Below are 21,554 nucleotides of genomic sequence, written 5' to 3'. Positions count from 1 at the left end.
AATTATATGCGTGGCCAATTGATATAACCCAAAAAATGACCAAATGCTTGTTACTTAAACACATTTTTTTTCTCTTCTAATATATACCCCTGTGGTGTTATAAATTTCATGATGTGCCCCCTGTGGTTTGAATAAGTATCAGAAATGGTACCTTGAGGGTGACTTAGCCACCCCCTTGGCCAAAATAGGGGTGGCAGCCACCCCATAATTTTTATTTTATTTTATATATATATATATATATAATAAATCATTAAAATGATAAAAAAAAAAATGGTAGCCACGTCAACGCTGAGGTGTGCAACGGGGACAGGTGTCGTGCATGTACGCCGACACCTGTAGGATGACGTGGCTGGACGTTAGTTTTGAACGGAAAATCAGACGGAAGTATCATTTCCGTCTTTTCATATACCACATGTACCAAATTTAATAAAAAGTAAAACTGAGGAGGCGAAAAATAAAGGTCGTAAAGCACAGGGGGCAAATAGGTATTTAACCCTTTTTAATAACATGTGCTTCTTACAAGTTTTTTTAATAGTTTAAAATATACATTTCACTTTTAGAGATTGATTTGTAAAAATTTCCTACAAACTCGAACATTTTTGTCTTGGAAGTATGGCCATGTCAATTATATGACTTTTATCTCATCATCTGTAACTCCATGCCAACCACCAAAAAAAAAAAAAAAAGTCCTAAATTAGCTTGGTGGATTGTAAGTTAGGGGTGGGCGTCGGTTCGGTAGGCGGTTAAGTCGGTTAATTCGGTCGGTTAACCGACTTTTGTCGGAATGTAGTCGGTGAATTTATTTCGGTTAAGTCGGTTAAGCGGTTAATAGGCGGTCGGTTAAGTCGGTTAAGCGGTTAATAGGCGGTCGGTTTAGTCGGTAAAGCGGTTAATAGGCGGTCGGTTAAGTCGGTAAGGCGATTAATAGGCGGTCGATTAAATCGGTTAACATTCGGTTAAAATGGGTAATGAAACGACGTCGTTTTGATTTTTTTAAAGGAAAAAAAAATGATCATACGTTTCGTTCTTACTAAAACGACGTCGTTTCGTTTTATGTCGGTTCGGTTAATCGGTCGGAATAGAATTTGGTTCGGTTCGGCTCGGTTCGGCTGCCGATCCGGCTTTCGGAATAAAATTTTATACCGACTACCGAACCGAAATTAGTCGGTTTAAGTCAGTAGGCGGTCGATGTCAGTTCGGTAAGCGGTTGGTAGGCGGTAGGTGGATAATTTGCCTACCCCTATTGTAAGTGCCTATTTTACATTGCTTTTTTTTTTTTTACCAAGTGAGATTAGGTTTATATAAGTGGCTAAACAAAGTTGTAATCATAATTGTTTTGGGGGGTATATGCTAGATTGGATTAACACTTTTCCTGTGATGTGACAATGCATGGTAACTCAATAACTTGGCTTCTCAGAATCATCTTATCACTAATGGAAACTAGCAGTCACCTGTGAAGGATTTAGCTGAGAATTGATGTGTGAACTATGGAGGTTCGGGGGTGTATTAGGTTGGTTAGGCAGACGGACCACTGGAGCGGGAGTGACAATGTTGTCTCCTGTAACATTCCTCCCTCTAGTAATTGGCATTCAATCTTTGTCATAAAAACTGCAGAGTAATGCTACATATCATCCATTTATCCTCATTTTATCTTCTCAAAATTGATGTGGCTCTTAAAATCATCATTGAATTTATGATAGATCATTATTAGATTTTGATCCAATGGTAATTTTAAGAGCCACGTCAATTTTAGGGGGACAAAATGAGGGCAAATTGATGACATGTAGCATTACTCTTTTAGCATTCTTGGCTTAGGGTTTCAGGGGCCTCCAATTGGACTTCTTTTGAGGGAATTTAGGGTCGTTGAGGTCACACAACCAACGTATGAATATTGCCTTCTGTAAATATTGGGGATGTTTCAGGCATGGGAATCTGTTGTTTGACCTGGCTGGAGAAGGGATCAACCGTGGTGTGTCCCTTTGGGACGTAGGTGCATCCTGGCATTGAGCTAGGACCTACCATGGACCTGACCATCGGTCCCTTAATTCTCTAATCGGTCCACTAGTTAACGAGCTCTTTAATAAGTGGGCTTCTACCGTCTTTTGAGTTACAAAAGGCCTTGACCGCATATTCTTGGGGTGGGCAGGTATTAAAGGCCCATCAGGCCTGGGTACATCAGTATCCCCATAGTTTCTTGGGTCAACTTGTAAATAAGTTGACCCATGGGAACTATGAATTTTACTTTGATATTTGGGTTTCAGGGGCCTATTGGGCCAACACGTGACACATTAGGGGGCCCAATGGGATTAGGTACACCAATAGCCCCTCAATTTCCAAAGTCAACTTGTAAAAATGTTGACCCGTAGAAACTTTGACTTTTATTGGAACTATGGCTGTAAATGAGCCGAGCTTGAGCAAATAGTGCATGTGCAAACTTGGCTCATTTAAATTTATCATAACCCGAGTCGAGCTCGAACTCATTTATCACAAGCTCGAGCTGAGCTTGATCTCATATATCACGAGCTCGAGCCAAGTTTGTGCTCATGACAAGTTTTAAAAATTAAGCTCGGTTCGACTAAATGAGCTCGAGCTGATAATAACAAGTTTTAAAAATTAAGCTCGGCTCAGCTAAGTTTATTGTAAGTTATATAGTTTATTTAACATACAAAAAATAGGGGTGAGCTCATTTAAAAATGGGTAAATATATAATAAATCTCTGAGTTGACGTGCAATTTGAAAATGGTCCCTCACTTTTTAATTTGGCCACCATGGGGGTGGCTTAGCAACTCCCTTGGCCAGTCTGGGGTGGCCGAACCACCTCCTGGTTCGGCCACCCAGTGCATTTTTATTTTTTATTTTCTGCCATGGGGTGGTCGAACCACCCCCCATGGGGTGGTCGAACCACCCCCCATGGGGTGGTCATGGGGGGTGGTTCGACCACCTCAAACCGGGCAAGGGAGTTGCTGAGCCACCCCACCTTCTTCTTCTTCTTTTTCTTTTCTTTTTTTCCTTTTTATTTTATTTTATTATTTTTAAATAAAATTATTAAAAAATTAAGGAAATATTGAAACGACGTCATTTTTAGACTTAGTTGTTGATGCTAACCAATGGCGGACCTAGGCTTTTAAAAATGGAGGGGCCAAATTGAAAAGAAAAAAAATAAAAGGGGCAAAATTAAAAAAATTAAAAAATTAAGGGGTAAAATTTTAATTTTTTTTTTTTTTTTTTTGGAAAAAATTTTTTTTTAGGGGAAAATTTTGGGGCTTGGGGGGGCCAGGGCCCCCCCTAGCCTCCATGTAGGACCGCCCCTGATGCTAACATGACCAAACAGTGACTCAGCCAAACAGAGTTAACAAAATTGGATGGAAAATGGACGAAAAGACCCAATTCAAAAACACAAAAAAGTTAAAGAGTAAATGTTTAAAATTAAAAAGTGAGAGACCATTTTCAAAATCTGGCGTCGACTCAGGAATTTATTATACATTTACCCTTTAAAAATTAATATTACATTATATAACATATAAACAATATATATTTATATTGTAGGTTAAACAAACTATATAACTTAAAATAATAATAATAAACTATATACAATTAATATGTGTGTGTGTGTGTGTGTGTGTGTGTGTGTGCGCGCGCGCGTTAATCGAGTCGAGCCGAGTTTATATGAATTTGTATCGTTTAATAATTAAACTTAATTTTGGTTCACAAACGGCTCATTTAATAATCGATTCTAGTACGAGTTGAGTTTAGTTGAGCTGATTTCGAGTAAGCTCACAAATAGCTCAGCTCATTTACACCCCTAACTAGAACATTCGGGCTTCGGGGCCAATTGGGGCAACATGTGACCCATTAAAGGGTAGGATAGGGTTGGTTACAACATATAGTAACTTGGAATATATAACCATTTAAGTGTGGCATGGTGGTATTGGTATCTTCTCACCTTTCTTTAGAGGGTTAGTTTAAAGCTCAATAGGACTTTCAAATAACAACCTTGGTAGGTCGTATGAAGTTCGTGTCTTTCTAGAACTTATGATTTACTTATTTCAAAATTAATAGTTCTGTTGAAAAAAAAAAAAAAACTACTAATGTTCAACTATATATTTTTGGTTGACGCTCTGAAATTTATGCTAAAACTATTTTCTACATATTACTTGCTTCACACTGAAAATTATTAGTATTTTCCAATGGATTTTCAAACCAATTTCTATGTGTAATGTTTAATGGACTCTAGTGTGGTTATTTTTCTTGTGAATCCATATTGTTAAAGTACGATTAAAATCATTATTAGATGCATATGTGTGATAGATCACTATTAGATTTTAATGATGATTTTAAAAGCTAGCCACATCAATTTTGGGATGACTCAAGGAGGCCAGGACATGGGTCTTCCTTATAGCATTTCTCTTTCAATCTCTTTGAGATAAGTGATGATTTAACATGGTATCGGAATAAAGATCATGAGTTCGACTGCACACAAAATAGCCCATGCATAATAATCAAATTTGACTATTATAGGTTATGTGGATATTCTGTTGAACATGCTCTAAATAAAGTTGATTTCGAGAACAAGAAAGTTTCTCTAATTAGTTCTGTTTGACATATATAATGCATCCAAACAAAAATAAATAAAAACGTATTTTTATGTATACATACAAGTTAAATTAGGGAAACAATCGGAACTTCTTAGTGATATGATAGATATTTACAGAAAAATGTGGTCATGGTTTGTTGCTTGTCCGAGTTTCCAGCTTGAGAATGGTCAAACATTGCTTCCTAAGTTTGGATTTCATCAACCATAATTAAATATATATAACTTCAAACTTGGCTGACTTTTCTATTCAAATAGCTAATTAATAAGTCATAAAAATAAAAGTCAATATTCAAATCTATATAATAAATGATAATTTAGCCCAAGCCGAAATCAGTTAAGTCAAAATTAGAGGAGAGTATTGCATAAAGTGAAAATATCTGAATTTTTAGAAATATTGTTTTCATTTTTCTTTTTCTTTTGACCGGGTATTATTAAAATATTAATTAAATGATTAAATGTACAATTCTTTTTAACTTAAGCGGGAAAAGAAATACAATTACTGCCGAACTTTGACTCAAATTCATCTTCCATTTCAGTTAAATATTCCAAGTATTAAGCCCCCACTAGCTTGTTAAGAAAAAGTTTTTTTTTTTTTTTGTTGTTGAACAAACTGGCAATGCTAGCAAATTTCATTACTAGAATAAAGATCTCTGTGAATTGAGATACAGAATCCCCACACACAAAGCCAGGAAACATCCTGACTTAATGCAGCTACCAAAACAATAAAACAAGCATTACAAGAACAATCACTTGAGCATCTCCTTACAATAAAACACATCAAATCTAAAGAAAGGAGGGTCGATCTAGCTCCCAAGCCATCTAAATGCTCAAGTAAAATCTGATCATTACAATGGTAGACTGTGAAAAGAGAACAGAATATACAAAATGACATGAAAACCACCAAGCAACCAGCATAAGGAAAATTGTTGCCAGAGCCGGCGCGTATGAACCACGCGCCCTCTCCGGGAAACCTCCAAGCAGCAAACAGCCTCCATAACCACGATCCTCACCAGCCAAGACCGGAATATACAAGCCGTGATCCACACACGCTGGTCCAAGGAGGAAAACTCCCCGGCGCGTGCAGGCCACGCGCCGGTTAGGATAGAGAAACACGGCCACATCATGAACCTATCGGACCGGAGCACACCGTCAACCACCACAGGGAGGCGCGTGTCAATAAAAACCCAGTCAAAGGGCACAGATCTAGCACCAAGAAAAAAACACCCAAAGCAAGCACAGCTAGATAAGCTTCACCGGAGACACACCCACAACCAGGCATCCCTACAAACCAGAAACAGAGAGGTCTTTTGCCAAAATAAACAACAAAAGAAAAGAAAACAGAAAAACAACTCCATAGCCAAAGCTAGGAGAAAAGCCATCCTCCACCAGAACAAGCTAGGAGGAACAAAACTCACAAACAACCCTAATGGCTGAGGGAAAGCCTAGCCTCCATTGGGGCAAGACCAGGGAGGAAACAAAACGCCCTTACCCAATAGGGGTGTAAATCCGGGCCGGTTATAACCGGACCAGAACCGAATCCGGGTACTAACCAGGCCCGAAAAACCGGTAATCGGGTACCCGGTCCCGGGTTCTTGATTTCACAAGACCCAGTTATACCCGGAAACTCGGGACCGGGTCTTATACTTAATTAAATAAAAAAATTAAAAAAAAAAAAAACTCCTTTTGCAGTTTTGCTTCGTCCCTGGCTCCTTGCACCATAAAATATTTTGCAGTTTTTATTTTTTTATTTTATTTTGCCTCCCTCAATCACAAATACTGGCTCCGCCCTTGTATACCTAGGTTTTGATACGATTTAAACTTGACATAAGAATAAGAATCGTAACCCGTAATGTGGTGTAGTTTGTTGTTAGTTAACTTGGGTATAAAAGGTAAGTATCACACCATTCGAACTGCTATTCAAATTAGGAAATCAGCTAATTTTTCGGCAACTTATAATAGGGAGTACGTGTTCTCCTGTTCCTTCGGCATAGCAATATTGCCACCGATACGTACTTGAATCTCAGCATAAATATTATTAATGTGATGACTCATGCACGATCTTATTGCTAATTTATCAGCCTTCAGAGCAGCAGGTGATCGATGATCGAGGTTGATGAGGCATGATTAATTACCATAAAACAAGCAGGAAAGCTATCTCCTAATGCAATTAATAAGTTGCCTGAAAATCAATGGCCCTATAAATTAAACGGACAGGGTACGGTGCTACCATCGATCCTACATTTAGAATCTATCTGGCTACAGTTGCCACTTAATCTATTTCCTCTTCCCCTATTAAATCTTCTTTAATTACAGCAACTGCATTTAATTAGATTTTAATTTTAAATAAAATTACTAAATGGGAAAATATAGATTATATATATATCATGTTAAATTTGACCGGCGCTGCTTGAAAGCTTGAATTTTCATGTACATGCACTTTAGTGCGTAAGATAGATGATGTCCTAATTTAAGTCTCAGAAGACAATGTTAATTAGTATTAAAGTATTAATTAAATTTAATTAATTTAATTAAAAGGGGAGTTTGTGCCTCATTGATTAAAGTGAAGTTTGCGTCCGGCCACACGTGAAGAAAAGTGCCAAAGTATTTTTTTAAATAATTAAATTTACTCATTTATCTTATCAACTTAAACTTTTGGAATATAGTAATGTATAAAGAGGACTTATTTTCTCATTTAGTATTCCAAAAATGAATATGACTTTTAAAACCATCACATTATATGCATGTGTGTGATAGATCACTATTAGATTTTGATCTAATGATGATTTTAAAAGCTAGTCATATCAATTTTGAGAGGACTCAATGAGGTATAGGTTAATTATTTGCATATTCTATTGAAAATGCTCTAAATAAAGTTGATTTTGAGAAGGAGAAAGTTCTTTAGTTCTGTTTGACATATATAACGTATCCAAACCAAAATAAATAAAAACATTTTTATGTATACATACTAGTTAACTTAAGGAAACAATCGGAACTTCTTAGTGATAAGATAGATATTTACAGAAAAATGTAGTCATGGTTTGTTGCCTTGTCCGAGTTTTCCAGCTTGAGAATGGTCAAACATTGCTTCCTAAGTTTGGATTTCATCAACCATAATTATATATATATATATATATATATATATATATATATATATATAACTTCAAACTTGGCTGAATTTTCTATTCAAATAGCTAATTAATTAGTCATAAAAATAAAAGTCAATATTCAAATCTATATAATAAATGATAATTTAGCCTTTGAAGCCAAAATCAGTTGGTCAAAATTAAAGGAGAATATTGAATAAAGTGAAAATATCTGAATTTTTAGAAATGTTGTTTTCATTTTTCTTTTTCATTTGGTTGGATATTATTAAAATATTAATTAAATGATTAAGTTTATAATTCTTATTAACTTAACTTTTGAGAAAAGAAGTATGATTATAGCCGAACTCCGACTCAAATTCATCTTCCATTTCAATTAATTAAATATTTCAAGTATTAAGCCCCTGGGCACTAGCTAGCTTGTTAAGAGAAAATTTAAGTTTACACGTGAATAAAAATACTAAAATATTAAATAAATAATTAAATTCACCATATTTTATTAACTTAAACTTTTAAAACAAATAATAATTTAAGATGCCTATACAAAACAAACCGGAGTACTCATTGACTAAGAATATACATTAATTACTATGGTTTAGTTTCTTCCTACCTATATATGAGCAACTCCATCGGCATTTTTCACCGTAACCTCAGTTAATTCATTTACAATCATTAATGTAGTAAATTAAATTCAATCATCAATTTACACTTTATAGTAAATGTACTCTCTCCCTTCAATTCAATCCAATTCATTCTTCTCTTTCTCTCTCTGGCTAGTTTCTGCTCACCTTCCATTCCTACCCATAATTAAGAATTGACACGCAGATCTCTCTCTCTCTCTCTCTCTCTCTCTCTCAAGCTCCAGTACTATTTAATGGTATTAGAAGTACTCCAGCACCAACGAGAATGCGAAACCTTTGTCGATGGAGGGATAGCTTGTCGATGGAGGGATAGCTGGCTAGGTACGTACGTTATCAGAGTCCTTAGCAAATCTACGTCCAGTAGTTTTATATTATATTATATATATAGTATTCTTATTTGCTAAGCCTTTTAGCATTGCCAATACTATTTCATTGATTTTCTCAAGAATTGATCGAAACTGTGTTAAATCACAGAGTAATACTCTCCATCTCTTTGCTCCAGACAGGTAAAGTGTTTTAGGAAACAAATTTAAGGTTGTTTTTGGAACATCAAGCATGAGCCGACGAGAGAATAGTCCGGATCCCCAAATGGAGTTGGAGCTGAACTTGTCACCACCAAGGGTAAACTCGCCAGTTGAGTCGCCAAATGTTTCCACTTTTTCTTCTTCGGATATGTCGGTTGATCAGGGCTCGGGCTCATGCGTTTCGTCGGAGACTGTGTACTGCCCGACCAACCACCCGGTAGTCACGTCGATGATGCTCGTAGGTTGTCCTCGATGCCTCATGTACGTCATGTTGTCCGACGACGTAGATCCGAAATGCCCGAAATGCAAGAGCACCGTCCTGCTGGATTTCCTCAAAGAAGAAAACACTAACAAGACAAGGAACTGAACAGAAGGTCATATATGCTTGCTTAATTTGGCCGTTTCCTTTTCCTTTTTTTCTCTTTAATTAATGTTGATCTTTTCTTAATTTCTTCTGTTTTTTTTTTTATTATTATTTTGAGGGTTTTCTGTCGTCTATAAAATATTATTCTTCGTTTTTTTTTTTTTTTTTTTTTTTTTTTGTGAATTTTGATCGCCTATATATATAAGACGAAGGGAATAAACAGACCAAATGTTGACCTTCTGTTCGCACAACTCTGTAGGATGACATAATATTGTTCAATAAAACTAGATTGTGAATTTTCTGTTTATTTAATTTCCTCATCTTGTCTGCAGCCACTAGCCTGATAAGCTTAGGGCATGTTTTGCTAACAATTGTTTTTTTTTTATTATATTTTATTATTTTTTTAAAACCATGTTTGGGCTTCTTTTTTTTGAATTAAAATTCTACTTAAAGCTAGTAACTTTTATCCAACTTTTTTTTTTTTTAACTTTGTCTCAAATTTTCTAAACCATTTAAACATAATTTCAAACAATAAATTTTTTCGGTATTCACAATTTTAAATATAATAAAAAATAATAGAATATAATACAAAAAAATCACACATCCAGACAAACCCTTATATTTTCTTCCCTATATATAATTAAAGAATATTCTCCCCTCTTTGTATTCTTAATATTTTGAGTATTGCAACTTCTAGGAAGATGCTTCTAGTGGCAATGAGGTTGTCATTGTTTGTCCCCAAATGATATACTAAGGTCCATTTGTGCTTGCTATTTCTAAACGTATGATTTAAAAATAGTGATCGACTTTAAAACGTGTAATTTTTAAAACTCAGTTGAGCGTTTGACTAAATTACCGTTTGACATTTAAAATCTTAATTTATCTTTTACAAGCTTGCGTTTTTAAGAAAACATAACTTTGCCTGAAATTTGAAAATACAAATTTTTATATTTTTTCAAATTGTAATTATTTAAAAACTCACTCTCAAACCATATATTTTTTGCAATTTAATTTAAAACCACACTTTTAGCTTGCAAAATCGCAGCGCCAAACACTCTTTAAAGAAAAGTAAAGAAGAATAGGTACCTATCTACCCAAAAAAATAAATAAAATAAATAAAAACATAAAAGAAAGAGAGAAAGAAGTAAAGATGGAGTGTGGACAACCTCATTTTTATTTTATTTTATTTTTTGGGTCTTATATATATATATATATATATAGTCTTGACACTTACTTTTTTTTGGGTCATTCGATCTTATAAAATTATTGAGTTCATGACACGTATTGTATCAGAATATATGGAGTAGTATGTTACTAACCTAAGTTCATAAAGGAATAATTTAGGTTCTTAGAGGGAACCTAGACCTTTAATGTCGTTAAAGGGACCTTAAGCCTCACAACACTAGTGTTGATTGACTAAATAATTCTCTGCCACTTTATTGCAAAACTTATGCTTAAATAGAATTACAACCGACTTAGAATTAGGTTTGGAGTAGGAGACATAAGTTCCCATATAAGGAAGCCTCTTGCAATTCCAATTAGGACTAAGACTCTTATTAAGGAAATAAAAGATACTACCTTACATGGAAAGAAATAAACTTGCATGGAAAGAAATAACATAGATACTTCTCTCAATATCTTGAGAGAGTTGGGCCAAAAATATTAATAAATCTATGGTAAATCTAGGATAAATTTAGGGTCCAACCATAGTGGCTGGGGCACAAGGTGCATTGATATATATTATTAGGGACTTCGATATATACGTACCAATTAAAATAAGGAATAATTGCACTACTGGTCCTTGGGGTATGCCATAATTACGAATTACTCCATATGGCTTAAGAAGTTCATGGAATGTCATTGTGGTAAACTATAATTACAAATCGATCTCTGAAGTCAAATTTTGTTAAAAAATTTGACAGATTCTATTAAATGCCACATCAAACCAATAAGATGTCGACACATGTCCATCTGAATAAAAAATACAAATTTATTAAAAAATAAATAAATAAACTTATTTTAAAACAAAAAAAAACAAAAAACAAAAAAGGGAAGGGGTGGCCAGGGGTGGCGCGCAACCACTCCCAGTGGCCTAAGGCCACCCCTGGACCTTCTAGGGGTGGCTCGATGGCCACCCCCAAAGGTGGCCGAGGGTGGCGCACGGCCACCCCCAGAGGTGGCCAGGGGTGGCTCCTGGCCGGCCCAGCCACCCCTTCCTTCTTTTTTTTTTTTTTAATTTTTGTTTTTTTTTTTTTTAAAAAAAAAAAAAAGTAGAATGGAAATACATTCAGAATGAAGTCTGATTGCGATTCAAGATACCATATGATCATTATGATGGACAAAAAAGTTTACAAAAAAAAAAAAAAAAAAAAACCACATAAAATAGAACAAGATCCTTTCCAGTACTGTAGACAAGCGTCAAAATGCTCCAATTCTTGTAGTGCCATTTCAGATCAAATATACAGAATCCTCTCCGTTTGAAGATCTTGCCTCCTTGAACCGTAGAAGATCCAAATTCCATAAAATGCGGGAGCTCCGGCATACCCAGCTAGGTCCAATTTTAGGAAAACATGGTACGCTACCAGTCTACTCAAATTAATTTTTCTGAAACGAGCAGGATGACAGCACATGCATTAACAAAATCGGCCCGGTCCAATTTTAGGAAAACATGGTAGGCAGGGGCGGAGCCACGTTGAGGCTTGGGGGGGCTTGGGCCCCCCCAAGCCTCAAGGTTCTCCCCCAAAAAAAAAAAAAATTTAAAAAAAATTTTAAAAAAATTAAAATTTTACCCTAAAATTTATTATTTTTTCAAATTTTGGCCCCCCCAAATTTTTTTTTTTCAATTTGGCCCCCCCAACTTTGGGGGGCTGGCTCCGCCCCTGATGGTAGGCTACCAGTCTACTCAAGTTAATTTTTCTGGAACGAGCAGGATGACAGCACATTAACAAAATTGGCCCTACTTACAGGAAAAAAAAAACAAAAAACAAAACAAAATCGGCCCTACTTGCTATCATCAAGTTGATCAATTTTGTCACAATTTATGAGGATCTAATTATCACAAGTAGCCAATAATTAAGCAGAGAAGGGATATGTCGGAAACCTTTTTTTTTTTTTTTAAACAATTCATTCAATCTTATAAATGAGAATAGAAATAGAGATGATCCAAATAATTAGAATATAGGGACAATTTGTTCCATAATTACAATATTACTGATAAAAGGATGAATGTCTTCCAACCAACTAAGATCATTGCATGCACTTGTACAAGGGTTAATTCTGGAGTAGGTACAAATATGCAAGATATGGGCATGGGCGATGGTCTCTAAAACAAGTGATAAAGTTTCATGGCACTAACACAAACGATAGTTCCTAGAGCAGGAACAAAGATACGTGGTGCGGGCAAACCCACGTAGCCTAGAAGTGATCCTAGAGACAACGGCACATAAGATTGACGAAACAGCTTCCGTTTGAGAGAGAGTGTAGAAATGTGGTGAGATGGAATCACGCGTGAGGGGGAGATTGTTGAGTTTACACATTTGAGTGTAAAAAGAGTGCATCCCACATCGGAAAAGTGTTACAAATTTGAGTGGTTAATATAACATAGTTGAGCTCAAACTTATAAGTTTAATTGGATTGAGTGTACATTGTCTCAACATACTATATTATGAACTCACTAAAAAACTCCTCAAAGTATCAATCTTCCTAATATTAAGTTTTGTAATGCCGCAAAGTGCAGAGAATTAGAAAAAATATTCTCTTTTATCATTCATTTTATTTTGTGTGAGAGTAAGATTTGGGCGTACGATGACTTTAGGGTTTGAGTGGTTTTTTTCTTGATTAAAACTTTTTGTACTCCGGCCATCTTTTGATAATAAATATCTCCTAGCTGTCTCTACTTCAAATGTAGGTTTATCAAGTTGAACCACACAAATTTTAATGTATATAGGTCCTACGTAATTGAGTTTTTTTTTTTTTTTTTTCGGAACTTTGAAATCCTAAAATTATGATGTTGCAATACAATGAATCAATCACCTTGAGCTATAAATTACTAGTCGGTGCACATATGCTTTTCTTTTCTTGCTTAAATTTTGGACCAACCTACTTTGAAGGGTAACTGAAGGCTAGCTTGGGAGTACAGCAGTGGACTTCCCGGCATTTCGTTTTTAAGGGATTAATTGCAGGATGGCCAAGTATGGTACCTACAGCTTCATCGATCAATATATATATATGGTTATGAAATATATACTAAAAAATAGTTTGAAAGACAACGTACCACTGTAAGAGTAAACATTAAGAAATTTAGTACTTAAATTAATGCTCCATTTGTTTCGGAGTAAAATGATTTCTGTATTTTTCGGTGTTTGGTGGGGGCGAAAACAATAATAACTGAAAAATGATTTCTGTTTGACCAAAATTACTTAGTAAATTTCAAAAAATGATTTACGCTTTTTAAAAGTGTAAATCATTTTTTGAAGACAGCAGGCGCATTCACTACAAAAATTTGGTCAATTTGCCACTTGCATTTCGACACGTGTACGGACACTATACACGTGTCGATCAGGTTGCCACGTGTAAATAGCCACGCGTGCGACTCGTGTTAGATCAGAAAGTGACTAACTGCACATTTTGACACGCGTATCTTAATACACGTGTCCAACTGTCAGACACGTGTATGAAGACACACGTGTCTATTTTGTGTTTTTTTTTTAAAAAAAAAAAATAAATTGTATTTTTTATTTAATTTAATTTTTTATTTAATTCTTTAATTGTATTTTTAAATTAAATTAAAAAAACAATTAAAGAATTAAATAAAAAATACAATTTGATTTTTTTTTTTTCAATTTGTTTTTCAATTTAAATTTTCTTATTTCTGACCATAAATAACGCTATATTTATTTTACCCAAAAATATCACAAAATCAAATTACACAAACTAATAATTAATAACGTATTTGTTAACTACGCAAATCTTTACAAACAAAAAATAATTACAAAAAATAAACATATTCGTTAATAACAAAAAATAATTACACAAAATATCTACAAATTCGAAGGGCGTCCCTGCGGAGCACGAGGTACCGTCCCAGGCGTGTTCTCGCCAACCGGCAATTGCTGCGCAAGGGATGGTGTAGCAGGCGAAGGTGTAGCGACAGGGGAGTGCTGGCTCAGCCGTCGTCCAATAGGTGACAACGTACCAACCGTTGTCGCATTACCTGCAAGTAATATAGACAATTAAAGTATGTAATATTACTTGCAAAATTAAAGGGGTAATGAAAACAAATTGAAATTAATTTTGTCCTATACACAATATAAATCATATCTACAGATGCACTACTAACAGACGACGTACTACCTACGTTTGCAGGTGAAGACTGAGCACCAAGACATGGTTGTGATACTCCCATTGAGGACATGAAGACCTCGAATTGTCGCATGCGCTGCTCCATGGCGTCAAACTGTCGTATGCGCTGCTCCAACGCGTTATTCCTCTCTCGCTCAGCCCATAGCTCCGCTTGGATTTCTTCCATCTTCTGGGCGTGTTCGGCCCAATCCTGAGACGTGCTCTCAGATGGTCCCCCCTGTGAGCGAGGCCTGTATGAGAAACATGTCCTCCGAACAGGAGTAACGTTCGGCCCAACCTGCCGAACCTTCCCCGCGTACTCAGGCCTCCCAACCGCCTGTTCGTACGCGTCGTTTGGTGCCCAACGCAAAGTGTCTGCTGAGACGCTCTGCGTGGCGGCTGGATCACTGGATAAACTCTGCGTCATCCTCTCCTGTACGTCGTCAACATGAAATACTCATATATTGAATAATGACATATCACACACATAATTTAGAAATATTAGTAAAATAGATCAGTAGCATACGCATAAGACCCCGTGTACGTTCATTCAAGTAAGTGCCGTCCTTCCTTGGGTCTTCACGAATGACGCGGCACGAGTGAGGGGCGTGCCAAATATACATGTCTGTCGTCATCCAGTTGAAATATATAACAAACAGAGAGCGAGAAAATAGTGTAAAGAAAAAGAAAAACAATTAGCAACAAATATGGAAAACATAAACATATATTTGTTCATACCTCCTCGTGATTAAATCTGGCATAACTTTTGGATCATGTACAATGGGGAAGGTCATTCTGCTCCCGCAGCCTCTTCATCCGTTCAGAGGTCGCCTACACATTGAACATAAAGATAAAAATGTAAGCATTGACACACTTAAAGTAGTAATAAAATTAAATGAACTGTTATTAAAAAATCACAACATATTTTTGTCATACAATTAAAGACCTACATACCCTTTTTTGCTCAATGCACCAATCGCTCAGTAGGAACTCTACATCTTCTGCGTCATACTTCGCAAAAGCATTGTCCGGTACTCTCGCACGTATAATCTCGGGCGTGTCACCATCTTGAATATCTAGCTTGGTTTTGAACCTCGACTTCCACAAGCGGTGCTTACGACCAATATCATTCCACGCTTCCTATTGTGCCTTGCACTTGTCTATTGATACAGGTAGATAGAACTCCTTCTGCACATTCAATTTAAGCATTAGTTTAAAAACTTCAAGACAAACTTAATCTTAAGTTTAATTCAAATAAATAAATAAATTAGATTCATAAACATACCATCAGCGCGTCCCACATAGCCTGCTTAATCTGCTTATCTACCTTTGCCCATTCGTCATGCATATGTATGTAGGACCCGCTCTTGATAAGCATGCCCTCAGCCCGCCTAAAACAATTGCAGGCTCATCCTACAGGTTGTAGAGCAACATTGTACTGCAACACAACCTTTTTCCCCCTCGGGAGCACCCAATTTCTCTCTGGGTCCTTAATCACCTCATAATATATGGTTCCGTCTGGGTTGTACTCTAATGAAAAAAAATATACAACATTTAATTGGTTAACACTAAAAAACATAATTATATCAACAAATTGTAAATTCAATTTATTTTTCTTTCAAACTTAATATTTATTTTTGGTAACATGATATGAGTTTGAAGGATGTCTAAATATGTACTTACCCATCAACCGAATCTGGTCAATCTGTATGTGCTGGGTCGCTGGGTCGCCTGCGACCTCCTCGCCAACCCCTCCCGCTGGTGGAGGCTGCTGATCATCATCTGAAAGCATATCCTGGGGGCTATCGGGGGCCAACTGATCGATACCCAACATCGCAACGTCCCCCTCATAGAGAATCTGGCACCCCCCTAAATCTGGCATCTGACTCTCATCGGAAAGTGGTACCTAGCTCTCTCTAGATATCGGCACCTGGCTCTCCCCAGATAAAGGCACCTGGCTCTCTCCAGGCCCCAGGCCCTGACTCGCAGCCGATGCTGGCATCTGTCTCAACCCTATAATTTGGCCCTGCATCGCTGCCTGTGCTGGCATCTGTCACAACCCCACAGCTGGCATCTGCATCTCACTGGTCTGTGGAAAAGGAAACCTATCATCCTATGTCTCACTATTAGATCCACATGCCATAAGTCCAGTATATGTATACGGAAAGTACGGCGCATAACCATGTGGCCCCATCCCCTCTCGCACCCACCATCGAGCCACGTTACCTGGTGGGGTGAACCCTATCTGAGATAATGTCGGCAGCTCCGAATATGGAGAACTGGAATATCCAGCTGTGCTGGTCTGCCCGTGATCTGACGTGGGCACGGCCACCGTACCTGGCAACAATGGTCTATAAGCGGCATCTGGGTGGTGTGGCCACGCCGCAGTATATAATGCCGTCGAATCTGTGGGCGTGGTCATGGGGGGCACGGGTGGGCGGGGTGCCCGATATGCACAAGGAGGGGATCTCTGGTCCATCGATACCTGCGAACAAATGTAGACAAATTAATTAAAATTTGTATTTTATATATTATTAATGAATATGCAAATTATACAATGAAATTTATGCAAATAAAAAAAAGTGTATTGGAGTTTTTGTCTTTTTTTTAGGGTTAGGGTTTTTGTTTTGTTTTAAGGGTTTAAGGTTTTTTTTTTTTTTTTTTTAAAAAAAAAAATGGGTTTTGGGTTTTTTTTTTTTAAAAGGGTTTTGGGTTTTGGGTTTAGGGCTTAGGGTTAGGGTTTTACGATTTTACAATTATAGGGTTTTTTTTTTAGGGTTTAGGGTTTTTTGGTTTTTTTTAGGGTTTAAGGTTAGGGTTTTAGTTTTTCCTTAAGGGTTTAGAGTTTTTGATTTTTTTAATTAAGGCTTTAGGATTTTTTTTTTTGGGTTTAGGGTTTAGGGTTTAGGGTTAGGGTTTAGTTTTTTTCTTAAGGGTTTAGAGTTCTTGTTTTGTTTTAGGGTTAGGGTTTTAGTTTTTTCTTAAGGGTTTAGAGCTTTTGTCTTTTATTTTAGGGTTAGGGTGTTTGTTTTGTTTTAAGGGTTTAAGGTTTTTATTTTTATTTTTTTAAAAAAAATGGGTTTAGGGTGTTTTTTTTTAAAGGGTTTATTGTTACGGGTTTAGGGTTTAGGGCTTAGGATTAGGGTCAGGGTTTTACGGTTATGGTTTTAGGATTTAGTGTTTAGGGTTAGGGTGTTAGGGTTTTTTTTTTAAAAAAAAGGGTTTAGGGTTAGAGTTTTTGTTTTGTTATAGGGTTTGGGCTTTAGAGTTAGGGTTTTGCTTTTTGTAGAGGGTTTAGGATTTAGGGTTTACTGTTAGGGTGTTTGTTTTTTTTAGGGGTTTAGGGTTTAGGGTTAAGGTTTTTGTTTTTTTTTAAAGGGTTTTTTTTTCATTAATTATTGATTTTAATTTTGGTTGAAATTGTCGGATATGGTCATTTTATTATAAAATGATATGGAGTTTGTTCTAAAATGGTTTTTGTAAGAAATTACCAAAAAGGATTTCTTCAATTTTATTTTTCTCTCTATAGCCAAAAATGTTGAAATAGTACGATATACTTGTTTCAATTTTATTTTAAACAATTCCATAATTTTATTTTTAAAAAGTGATTTTGTATATGAGGACCATTTTTATGAGTCATTTTTTCATATTTCGGTTTTTTAGAATTCCCAAAAACCAAAATATGATAATTGCCAAAAATGATAATAACAACACAAATTTGTAAATGGTAAAATATATCACCAAAAAACATAAAACTGTACGCATGCATATTTCCCATGCATAATAACCAACCACAGCAAAACCAAAAAAATGACACAACAATATATATACAAATACAGTAAAATGTATGAAATTTATTATAGCCAAAAAATGAAGGAAAAAAAATTTGAAAATTACTCACAATCCTGTACTCTGTGGTGTAATATATGGTTCTTGTATTTTTTGTACCTGCATTTTTTGGGAGGAAAAAATTAATACTAACAGAAAAAATTAAAAACAAAAACAAACGTTACATATATACAGAGAGGGAGAGAGAGAGAGAGAGACATAGAGATACAGAGAGAGTGGCAGAGAAAGATAGGGAGAGAGCGAGAGAAAGAGAGAGAGAGAGAGAGAGAGAGAGAGATAGAAAGAGATAGGGAGAGATACGCAGAGAGAGATAGGTAGAGAGAGAGAGAGAGAGAGAGAGAAAAAAAAAAAAAAAGGGCCAGAGAGGGTACTAAACCCTTACCCTAAGTGGTGGCCGGCCAGAGTTTAGACAGGTAGAGAGAGATAGAGAGAGAAAGGTAGAGAGAGAGAGAGAGAGCGAGATATTAGAGAGAGAGAGAGAGCGAGAACCGAGCAGAGAGCTGGAGAGAGGGCGTGTCACAGGCGGGAAGGGCGGACGCGTGGTGGCCGGTGAGGCTGTGATGGAGAGGGAGAGAGAGAAAACTTAGAAATGGGTAGCTACCCATTTCGAAAATATATATATGTTTTATAAAATAATATATTATTTGAATTTTAAATAATTTATATATATATATATATATATATATATATATATATATATATATATATATATATATATATATATATATATATATATATATATATATATATATATATCGCAGTATCCGGCCAGGTGGCGCGCGGGAGAACACCCACGCAGCTGTTCTGGCCAAACAATTGGACACGTGTACTAAGTACACGTGTCCAATCAAGGACGTGGTATTTGCCACGTCCCCAATGGGCGACGTGTATTTAAAATACACGTCGCCCATTGTAGTATTTGTATTTAATAAAAAAATTATATTATATATATATAAAATTTAACCACGTAAACCAAAATACAAACTCATGCAGCCCTAAGTGTATATACTGTACATATAGCTAAACCCTAAGCTCTAAAACTAAATCGTAAACTATAAATTAAAACTAAACCCCAACCCTAAAATTAAACCCTAACACTAAGTATATATACTATATTAAACTCTAAATTAAAACTAAAACCTAACCATAAAATTAAACCTTAACCCTAAGTGCATATACTATATATAACTATAAACCATAATCCTGAGTGTACGTACTATATATAGTCATAAACCCTAACCCTAACCCTAAAAGTATATACTATATATATATAGCTATAAACCATAACCCTAAGTGTATGTACTATATATATAGCTATAAACTATAACCCTAAGTATATGTACTATATATAGCCATAAACCCTAACCCTAAGTGTATATGGCTATATATATATATATATCATTTTTATTCCCTTTTTTTTTTTGGAAATTTAATATTGTATTTATAAAACCCACATATAGTACATAATTCAATGATCGATTTACACATCTCTTGTACAAACATGGATAAGAGATGTGTAAGAGAATGAAATTAAACATTTCTCTTTAAAGAATGAGAAAAATCAACATTTAGCTTTTTAATTTTTAATTTTTGAATTGTTTGAGGAGATTCTCTCTTTAACTTGATTGAATAAAATTCGACTTAAATGCCGTAAAAAAACTATAAGATATACACTATAGTTTTTTTCATTTTTCTAACTGTTTAAATTTAATATCACAATCTTTCTCATACAAAATTAGAATAAATATACTGTAGTTTTTTGTAACAGCACATAAGCCAAATTTATTCGAATTTCTATAATATCGAAACAATCTAATTATAATCAATCTAGGATTTAATGTTATATTTAAAAGTGTACAATAATGACAAGTGAAAAATATATTGACATTATTATTCATAAAATGTAAAATCAATTAAATTATAACCCATAGCCCTAAGTATAGATATTATATATACCTATAAACCCTAAAACCCCTAACCCTAAGTGTATATACTATATATAGCGATAAACTCTAACCCTAAGTATATATACTATATATAGCTATAAACCCTAACCCTAAGTGTATATATTATATATATCGATAAACCCTAACCCTAAGTATATATACTATATATAGCTATAAATCCTAACCCTAAGTGTATATACTATATATAGCCATAAACCCTAACCCTAAGTGTATGTACTATATATAGCCATTGACCTAAGTGTATATACTATATATAGCTATAAACCCTAAGTGTAAATACTATATATAGCTATAAACCCTAATCCTAAGTTTATATACTATATACTATATCGATAACCCTAATCCTAAGTTTAACCCTAAGTATATATACTATATATAGCTATAAATCCTAACCCTAAGTGTATATACTATATATAGCCATAAACCCTAACCCTAAGTGTATGTACTATATATAGCCATAAACCCTAACCCTAAGTGTATGTACTATATATAGCTATTGACCTAAGTGTATATACTATATATAGCTATAAACCCTAAGTGTAAATACTATATATAGCTATAAACCCTAATCCTAAGTTTATATACTATATATATCGATAAACCCTAACCCTAAGTATATATACTATATGTAGCTATAAACCCTAACCCTAAGTGTATGTACTATATAAGGGACTAAACCATAAGTATTTAATTTATTATGTAGCACGGAACCCTCAAAATAATTGCATTTACTATATATAGCCATAAATAGCAAGGTTAGGGTATATATATACAAGTCATTATAAATGTATATAGTTTCTAAACCGTTTACATGCATGCATATCTATATATATAGTGTTAATTATAGGTTTTTTTAACTTTGTTATGTTTTAATTTTTAATTTTTTTTAAACATAGATGGTGTACAAAACTAAACCCTAATTTGAACTATTTGGTTTAATTATATATATATAGCACCAAATTTGGTTTAATTATGCATATAGTACAATATGTAAATTAGGTTAGGGTTTACGTACTTATCAGTATACCATATATATATAAATAAGGAACTCAACATGTAAACTCCAAGTATAGAATTTACATATAGCATATAGCCTTAAAACCTAACCTTATGTGTATATGCTATGTACACCGTAATTATATATATATATATATATATATATATATATATATAT

Source organism: Alnus glutinosa, chromosome 9 (assembly GCF_958979055.1).
Source record: "Alnus glutinosa chromosome 9, dhAlnGlut1.1, whole genome shotgun sequence".
Classification (NCBI taxonomy): domain Eukaryota; kingdom Viridiplantae; phylum Streptophyta; class Magnoliopsida; order Fagales; family Betulaceae; genus Alnus; species Alnus glutinosa.
This window is presented reverse-complemented; position numbering follows the sequence as displayed.